We start from the raw sequence: 10145 nt of genomic DNA, 5'->3' as shown, positions 1-10145 counted from the left end.
CAATCTCTCTCCACCACCACCCCTGATCATAGACGCACTCTGCCCTTCTCTCGCCCCCCAGCTCCCCCCTCCCCGGGCTGGTAGACAGCTGCGGGACACTTGCGAACAGAAATCCCTCTCAGCCCTAGGGCAACCAGGTTATGGTCAACTGTCACCGGGGGTGTGCGAGGGGAGAGGGGGAGAGGGAGAGAGGGAAAGAGAGAAGCCAGGGGGAAAAAAAGAAGCCATATTACAACCTACTGTATGTGATAATTGCATTGTTTTCTCTATAACTTGTTAGTTCATATGCCTTTGATATAGTGGCAGAATAAATTTGTTACAAAACCGGAGAGCAACATCTGTATGAATTTATGGTTGGATCAGAATCACCGTTATAATGATTGGCCAATATGGAGAATGTATGTAAAAAAGTAAGTCAAAATCCCTATCTCCATCCATGGCTAATTTAGGAAAGGGACAATTTTAGCTAGTTAGCTAGGCACCGGAGGACAACGACACAACGAGATTCAACAATTCAACTTTTCTTTCAATGACGTTTAGCTTCTAATGTGATATGATTGGTGTGAAGCCAAATCCAAACTGGCTTTCATTGACACTTTTTTTCTGGTGCGCAATGAGCATTCACAGCTGAGCTCACTCAGTTTAGCTCAATGCTGATTGGCTATTATTTTATACTTTTTTTTAATCAAGGGAGGCCAAATTCTAAAATGTTTTAAATAGTTTTTTTCCCTCATCAACAAATTCACCGTACCCCATAATGACAAAGCAAAAACAGGTTTTTAGACATTTTTGCAAAAAATAAATAAATAAACTGAAACTGAAAGACCATCTCAAGCTCTGTCATGTTGGATGGGGAGTGTTGCTGAAAACAACTATTTTCACGTCTCTCCAGAGATGATCGATCAGGTTCAAGTCCGGGCTCTGACTGGGCCACTCAAGGACATTGAGACTTGTCCCGAGGCCACTCCTGCATTGTCTTGGCTGTGTGTTTAGGGTTGTTGTCCTGTTGGAAGGTGAACCTTTGCCCCAGTCTGAGGTCCTGAGCGCTCTGGAGCAGGTTTTCATCAAGGATCTCTCCGTACATTTCTCTGTTCCTCTTTGCCTCAATCTTGACTAGTCTCCCAGTCCCTGTCGCTGAAAAACATCGCCACTGCATGATGCTGCCACCACCATGTTTCACCGTAGGGATGGTGCCAGGTTTCCTCCAGACGTGACGCTTGGCATTCAGGCCAAAGAGTTCAATCTTGGTTTCATCAGACCAGAGAACCTTGTTTCTCATGGTCTGAGAGTCTGTAGGTGCCTTTTGGCAAACTCAAAGCGGGCTCTCATGTGCCTTTTACTGAGGAGTGGCTTCCATCTGGCCACTCTACCATAAATAACTGATTGGTGGAGTGCTGCAGAAATGGTTGTGTTTCTGGAAGGTTCTCCCATCTCTACAGAGGAACTCTGTCAGAGTGACCATTGGGTTCTTGGTCACCTCCCTTACCAAGGCCCTTCTCCCCCGATTGCTCAGTTTGGCCTTGCGGGCAGCTCTAGAAATTGTCTTGGTGGTTGTTTTGGTACCCTTCCCCAGATCTGTGCCTCAACACAACCCTGTCTCGGAACTCTACGGACAATTCCTTCGACCTCATAGCTTGGTTTTTACTCTGACATGCACTGTCAACTATAGGACCTTATATAGAGGTGTGTGCCTTTCCAAATCATATCCAATCAAGTGAATTTGCCATAGGTGGACTCCAATGGAAACAGGATGCACCTGAGCTCAATTTCGAGTCTCATAGCAAAGGGTCTGAATACTTATGTGAATAAGTATATTTTTATTTTGAATAAATTTACAACAATTTCTAAAAATCTGTTTTCACATTGCCAATATGGAGTATTGTGTGTAGATTGCTGAGGATTATTTGTGCTTTATTCATTTTAGAATAAAGCTGTAACGTAACAAAGTGTGGAAAAAGTAAAGGGGTATGAATACTTTCCAAAGGCACTGTATACATTATTTTAATAGCAAGACAATGTAAAGTCCATTATTTCACTGAAGAAGATGAAGTAAGCTGTTTGAGAAGGTTTGAATCCTAAGCAACCTGCATACACATTGTTTGAAATACAATAGACCAACATAGCTACTGTAGTAGATCAAAGCTGTGCTGGAAAACCTGGGTAGAGTATGGGTGGAGTAGGCATTGTAGTGCTCATGTGAATTTCCTTTCTTTTTCAGCTTCAGACCAATGCCTACTTCTCACTTAAAACAGTTTGTTTTTAATTTCCATGGATTTTACACCGGAAGGTGATTTTCTGTTGAAGAGGAACTGCACCCGCTGATTTGGTCTTGTTTTTTGGCTTGCTCCTCAAGAAATGCTGGTGGCCATGACAGAAGCCAAACGTGAGTTGGCTTGGCGGTGTGGTTTGATGTTGGTGTTTCTTAGGTGTGTCCTTGCCACCACCAGGACACACCCATATATCAGAACCTTTCCCACAGCTGGAAACAGCTCAATCACAACAAACAAACCTCCTGCAGGTTGAGTTCAATAACTACAGTATAAGGTGAGATGCCGGAGGAAGCTTTTATTTATTTAGTCTTTATTTAATCATGGAAAACCCATTCAGACCAGGGTCTCATTCATAAGTATGCCCTGATCACAGCAACAGCAGTCAAATAACAGCACATTACCTTTGAATAGGTCAGTAGCCCACAAGGTAATATGAGAAGAATGCAATTGCAGAATTAATGTACCTTTTCTAATCTAAGTGTTTTGATAACTTTCATATGTAGTAACAGATACCTATAGAATAAACAACCCTTTACATAATACCACAGAAGCAGTGTTCATTTTTCATTGTCATTTCCAGTCGACACAGATACTGTGCAAACATGTCAGAGTAGTCATACGGTCTAGGGCTGTGGCGGTCATGACATTTTGTCATGACCTGACCATCAATGAACATTGTTTGCAGCATAGAAGCTGCAAACAAGCCCCTGATGTGCGCCTTTGGAATGTCTACATTTAAAAAATTATAATAACTCAATTTAATTTACACCATCACAATAAATGCATTATTTATTTTAGTCAGGTCTAAAGAAACGTTATGAAGAACAGGAATTTCAGAAAAACAGAATAGAGGTCGACCGATTATGATTTTTCAACGCCAATAACGATTAATCGGCCGATTTGAAATAAAAAATTAAAATATATATATTAAAAAATGCATTTGTAATAATGACAATTACAACAATACTGAATGAACACTTATTTTAACTGTATGGGGCAAAAAAAAATGTGGGGCAAACAAAGTATTTAGTCAGCCACCAATTGTGCAAGTTCTCCCACTTAAAAAGATGAGAGGCCTGTATTGTCATCATAAGTACACTTCAACTATGACAGACAAAATGAGAAAAACAATCCTGAAAATCACATTGTAGGATTTTTAATGAATTTATTTGCAAATGATGGTGGAAAATAAGTATGGTCAATAACAAACGTTTCTCAATACTTTGTTATATACCCTTTGTTGGCAATGACAGAGGTCAAACGTTTTCTGTAAGTCTTCACAAGGTTTTCACACAATGTTGCTGGTATTTTGGCCCATTCCTCCATGCAGATCTCCTCTAAGAGCAGTGATGTTTTGGGGCTGTTGCTGGGCAACACGGACTTTCAACTCCCTCCAAAGATTTTCTATGGGGTTGAGATCTGGAGACTGGCTAGGCCACTCCAGGACCTTGAAATGCTTCTTACGAAGCCACTCTTTCGTTGCCCGGGCGGTGTGTTTGGGATCATTGTCATGCTGAAAGACCCAGCCACGTTTCATCTTCAATGCCCTTGCTGATGGAAGGAGGTTTTCAGTCAAAATCTCACGATACATGGCCCCATTCATTCTTTCCTTTACACGGATCAGTCGTCCTGGTCCCTTTGCAGAAAAACAGCCCCAAAGCATGATGTTTCTACCCCCATGCTTCACAGTAGGTTTGGTGTTCTTTGGATGCAACTCAGCATTCTTTGTCCTCCAAACACAACGATTTGAGTTTTTACCAAAAAGTTATATTCTGGTTTCACCTGACCATATGACATTCTCCCAATCTTCTTCTGGATCATCCAAACGCTCTCTAGCAAACTTCAGACGGGCCTGGACATGTACTGGCTTAAGCAGGGGGACACGTCTGGCACTGCAGGATTTGAGTCCCTGGCGGCGTAGTGTGTTACTGATGGTAGGCTCTGTTACTTTGGTCCCAGCTCTCTGCAGGTCATTCACTAGGTCCCCCCATATGGTTCTGTGATCATTTTGACCCCACGTGGTGAGATATTGCGTGGAGCCCCAGATCGAGGGAGATTATCAGTGGTCTTGTATGTCTTCCATTTCCTAATAATTGCTCCCACAGTTGATTTCTTCAAACCAAGCTGCTTACCTATTGCATATTTTTTTTTTATTTTTTATTTTACCTTTATTTAACCAGGCAAGTCAGTTAAGAACAAATTCTTATTTTCAATGACGGCCTGGGAACAGTGGGTTAACTGCCTGTTCAGGGGCAGAACGACAGATTTGTACCTTGTCAGCTCGGGGGTTTGAACTCGCAACCTTCCGGTTACTAGTCCAACACTCTAACCACTAGGCTACCCTGCCGCCCCAATATGCAGTCTTCCCAGCCTGGTGCAGGTCTACAATTTTGTTTCTGGTGTCCTTTGACAGCTTGGCCATAGTGGAGTTTGGAGTGTGACTGTTTGAGGTTGTGGACAGGTGTATTTTATACTGATAACAAGTTCAAACAGGTGCCATTAATACAGGTAACGAGTGGAGGACAGAGGAGCCTCTTAAAGAAGAAGTTACAGGTCTGTGAGAGCCAGAAATCTTGCTTGTTTGTAGGTGACCAAAAACTTATTTTCCACCATAATTTGCAAATAAATTCATAAAAAAACTACAATGTGATTTTTTAAATTTTTCTTCACATTTTGTCTGTCATAGTTGAAGTGTACCTATGATGAAAATTACAGGCCTCTCTCATATTTTTAAGTGGGAGAACTTGCACAATTGGTGGCTGACTAAATATTTTTTTTATCTCTATACCATTTGTGTTTTGTTTACCTTTGACTATTGGATGTTCTTATAGGCACTATAGTATTGCCAGTGTAATAGTATAGCTTCCGTCTCTCTCCTCGCCCCTAACTGGGCTCAAACCAGGAACACATCGACAACAGCCACCCTCGAAGCATCGTTACCTATCGTTACCTAACTACTCCAAGTCTCAGAGCGAGTGACGTCACCGATTGAAACGCTATTAATGCGCACCCCGCTAACTAGCTAGCCATTTCACATCGGTTACACCAGCCTAATCTCGGGAGTTGATAGGCTTGAAGTCATAAACAGCGCAATGCTTGAAGCACAGTGAAGAGCTGCTGTCGAAACACACAAAAGTGCTGTTAGAAATAATGCTTACGAGCCAGCTGCTGCCTACCACCGCTCAGACTGCTCTATCAAATCAGACTTAGTTATAACATAATGACACACAGAAATACGAGCCTTTGGTCATTAATATGGTTGAATCCAGAAACTATCATTTCGAAAACAAAACGTTTATTCTTTCAGTGAAATACTGAACCATACCATATTTTATCTAACGGGTGGCATCCATCCAAGTCTAAATATTCCTGTTACATTGCACAACCGTCAGTGTTATGTCATAATTATGTAAAATTCTGGCAAATTAGTTCGCAACGAGCCAGGCGGCCCAAACTGTTGCATATACCCTGACTTTGCGTGCAATGAACGCAAGAGAAGTGACACAATTTCCCTAGTTTAATATTGCCTGCTAACCTGTATTTCTTTAAACTAAATATGCAGGTTTAATAAAATATACTCCTGTGTATTGATTTTAAGGAAGACATTGATGTTTATGGTTAGGTACATTCGTGCAATGATTGTGCTTTTTTGCAAATGCACTTTTGTTAAATCAACCCGTTTGGCAAAGTTGGCTGTCTTTGTTAGGAAGAAATAGTCTTGACACAGTTCGCAACGAGCCAGGCGGCCCAAACTGCTGCATATACCCTGACTCTGTTGCACAGAACGCAAGAGAAGTGACACAATTTCCCTAGTTAAAAGAAATTCATGTTAGCAGGCAATATTAACTAAATATGCAGGTTTAAAAATATATACTTGTGTATTGATTTTAAGAAAGGCGTTGATTTTTTATTTTACCTTTATTTAACTAGGCAAGTCAGTTAAGAACAAATTCTTATTTTCAATGACGGCCTAGGAACAGTGGGTTAACTGCCTGTTCAGGGGCGGAACGACAGATTTGTGCCTTGTCAGCTCAGGGATATGAACTTGCAACCTTTCGGTTACTAGTCCAACGCTCTAACCACTAGGCTACCCACTAGGCTACTAGGTACACATTGCTGCAACGACAGTGATTTTTTTCGCGAATGCGCTTGTTAAATCACCCGTTCGGAAAAGTAGGTTATGATTCAATGATAAATTAACAGGCACCGCATCGATTGTATGCAGCGCAGGACAAGCTAGATAAACTAGTAATATCATCAACCATGTGTAGTTAACTGGGGCGGCAGGGTAGCCTAGTGTGGCGGTAATATGGTCACCGCAACAGCCCTAGTCATACCTTTCTGTGTGGTGTCCCATATAAGTTCCCTGATCCTGGTGCAGAATACACAGTGTTTCTCCCTCCCCATATTGACTGATACCATTCAATTGAATAATAAAAAAGACAATAAAAGTAAAATGTTAAGGCCGAGTGCCAGATCTCTCTCCATTCAGAGACATCAGTATCAAGTCCATTTGTCAATCTCGACATCACATCATCTTGCAAGTCTCCATGTGCTGGCTCCATACATGTTTCTCTGAACACATAGTCAATGTTCTATTCTATTACCAATGGCAGTTAGTTAGGATGGGTAATATCTGACACACAAACAGGTACTATGTTGAAGTTTGAACAGCTCAGATAAAACCTACTCAGTGATGATCTCCCCATCAAACGACTGAGGCTGTTGTCTGGCAAAAGCTTCTCCAGTCCATCTGTAGAAATAGGCAGAGTTGAGACAGTTAGTCAGTGACAAATGGAATGAAAAGGGTGTTGCTATTACTGGACATTTGTGCTGTACTGTATTATTAGTAATCACGTGTTGAGTGAATGTATTGAGTGCCAGTTCTCTCTGCATCTCATGCATCTGTGAACACACACACACAGTTACTGTTCTATTAACAATGGCAGTTAGGGATATGTGATATTCGACACACAAACATATACTATGTTGAAGTATGAACAGGTCAGACTAAACCTACCTAATAATTTTCTCCCCATCGACGAAACACAATGACAATGTTAAAGTAGGAAAATAATTAGTAGGAAACAACGTTGCCATATTATGATATCGTAAAATTTAGCAATGCTAATGTTAGCTAGCTAAAATACGGTGGTCCCCTCAATCTTAGTTAGCTGGCTAAAGTTATACTGCATCTAAAGTCAATCGGGCAACATCACAATCATGATAAAAGTTTCCTACTAATTATTTGCATTCTTTTGAAATGTTATCCAAATAAGTACCAAATCCGAGTTGTATTGCTGTAGCTAGCTAGTTACGTATCTACTTAACGTCAGCTATGCTAGCAATGATAGTGATAATGATTATCAAAATATACATAACCAGATACATAATCAGCAGTCTATGGTCTCACTACCAGTAAACTCCCCACCACTGGGGACCAACAAATTCCAACCACCTATTCCGCAAGATATTTGGCAGTGCATGCAAACTAGAGTTGGTCAATCTGTATAGCTAGGGCTTTTCAGTCTCAAACGGCCGTGACCTTTGAATGCGTTGAGAGTGATGAAACAACGGAGCTCCATTCAATGAAGGGTACCGAAGTGGGCAGATTTGCATGTGGAGTTTGGCAAAATGGGGCATGATTTGTTGACATAATTGTAATGTTTACACTTTGTAGTCAACCGTGACAATAGAATACATGTTTCTGATTCATATTGTTGCCACGTAGGCTGTTTTGAAGGGGATTTGTTGTTTAGGGACAGTCACTTAATGCAGTGCTTTTGTTTCTCTTGGGAGGAATGTTTACTAGGTATGAAAAGGAAATTCATATTTATTGTGTGCTTTTTTGAGTATATTAGAAATGAGAAAGAAACAGTGGCATACATCTAGACTAAAGCTGTCAGGTATTCAATTGGTTGTTGTGGGTTTGTATGCCTTGCAGCGTGTTCCTCCAATGAATAGCTGATGGAGGAGAATTGACAGTGTGTGTGCAGGCAGAGTAGCCATCAAACAACTGGATGGACTACTGAGGCAGAGCTGCCTATACAAAATGCAGTGCTCATACTCTAAACTAAATCAATTTAATGACCCAGTGTTTGTGACATGATTGTTGTTGTCACCCACCACAGCTTTATTAGAGGGACAAGCCATTGCAAAATAAGACATCTCTACCAGCTAAAAATGAATATTTCTCTGTATCACTACAAAATCATGAACCTTTCAATACAAGACCGTTTCATTCACACAGAACATATATTAAAAGATATTGAAGTGCTGATTGCACTCACTTCTGAACATTTTTTCAAATTCCTTGTAAGAAGCACTGTAATTTGACATGTCAGTTCCAGTTGGCGTGGTCCATAGTACTAAGCAGCATATTCTCTCTGGGACATGGAACCTTGAATAAACTTTCACCCCCATTACTCACAGGGCTGAGTTTGGTGTTTACATGCCAACATTAAGCCAACATGAACAAGACCCCTGAGGTTAACCCGCCTGTGGATCCCAGCACAGCACCTCCAACCCAACATCTGCTTCAACACAGATCAGGGCTATGAATAGACCTGTAGGCCTGACTGGGCCACTAACTAAGCTCCCTGTACTGTGCTCAACCATGCCAGTCAGTATTACAGCAGAAAGATGTCTGATTTAACCCTGTGCTAGGAATTTGAACACTCATGTTTGAGGATTAGCATGTACATACATAAACACATTAGGGCTGGGTGAGTTGGCCAAAATAGCATATCACTGTATACATCTTTTTGACACTATTTCACTGTATTTTGTTTTTCAATAAGAAAAGTTCTAAATGTGCTTTATGAGTAGTGTGTGAACCTAGGGTGCCAACACACATTCTAAGTGATTTCAATGGGTCTTTCTCCATTGTTTGTTTTATACTGTTCAATTCAACCCCCCCAAAAATTTCAGCCTTTTCATAAATGTATGCATTTCCTGCACTCATTTGAGGTCATTTCCACACTGTCACGTAGGGCTGCACAATATGGGCAAGCAATTTAGGCCTTATTTTTAACAACATTTTGCAATTGTATTCACTTGGGTGAACTGTTGGAATCATCGAAATAGAATGATTATTCTAATTCTATAGTTAGAATATAATAGTGGGCACTTTGAATACAGTGTTTGACATGACAGTGAATTAAAATGGCAGGAGGAGTTTTGACATTGTAGGAACCAAAGTGTTGTGTTTCCTAGGGGACCCTATAATATTTGTATAATGGAGACACAGGGAGTCAGGAAGAAGGTGCAGTTGGTGAGTTTAATATAAAGGAACATGGAGCGATACAAAACAAGAAGTGTCTGACATGAAAACAGAAACAATGGCATGATGAGTGACAACAATGGAGCTCTAGAATAAGGAGTAATCAGGGAGGTGATGATGTCCAGGTGTGCCTAATGGTGAGGCGCAGGTGTGCGTAATGAAGGTTGCCAGGTGTGCTAATGATGGGTTGCCAGGACCGGTGGTTAGTAGACCGGCGGCATCGAGTGTTGGAGGGAGCAAGCGAGAGTAGACCTGACACTTTGGCTACACTGAATGTTTTTTCTTAGCTACTTCATGTAGCGAACATATTCCTCTAGCAATTAGCATTAGCGGCTAACATGATTTAGGCCCAACTTCCTAAGAAAAGACACTAACCATTTGCAGATGTAAGAAACACAAACTAATAGTGTAATTATAGAACACTAGTGGATTTATATTAAGAAGCAAAGTGAAAAGAGCATCGTTGTCATCAACATTGTTGCATGTGCTGCATTGACCATGTAGATGGAACGCAAGTGTCTCGTGTTCGAGGAACAACAAATTGCACTCCTTGAGTGACGGGGCTAGGTCTATGTGGAAAGCAGCATGGAGAG

At 41.1% G+C, this 10145-nt stretch overlaps 1 protein-coding gene across 1 annotated transcript in view; it reads left to right on the top strand.

The window, feature by feature from the left end:
- ddah1 (dimethylarginine dimethylaminohydrolase 1) overlaps positions 1 to 10145 on the top strand; it is a 152228-nt gene that overhangs the window by 14041 nt on the left and 128042 nt on the right. The gene's annotated exons all lie outside the window — the stretch shown is intronic.

This window comes from Oncorhynchus mykiss, chromosome 5 (assembly GCF_013265735.2).
Source record: "Oncorhynchus mykiss isolate Arlee chromosome 5, USDA_OmykA_1.1, whole genome shotgun sequence".
NCBI lineage: Eukaryota > Metazoa > Chordata > Actinopteri > Salmoniformes > Salmonidae > Oncorhynchus > Oncorhynchus mykiss.
Note: the sequence above shows the minus strand (reverse complement) of the source record. Positions and strands in the feature narration are given on the sequence as shown.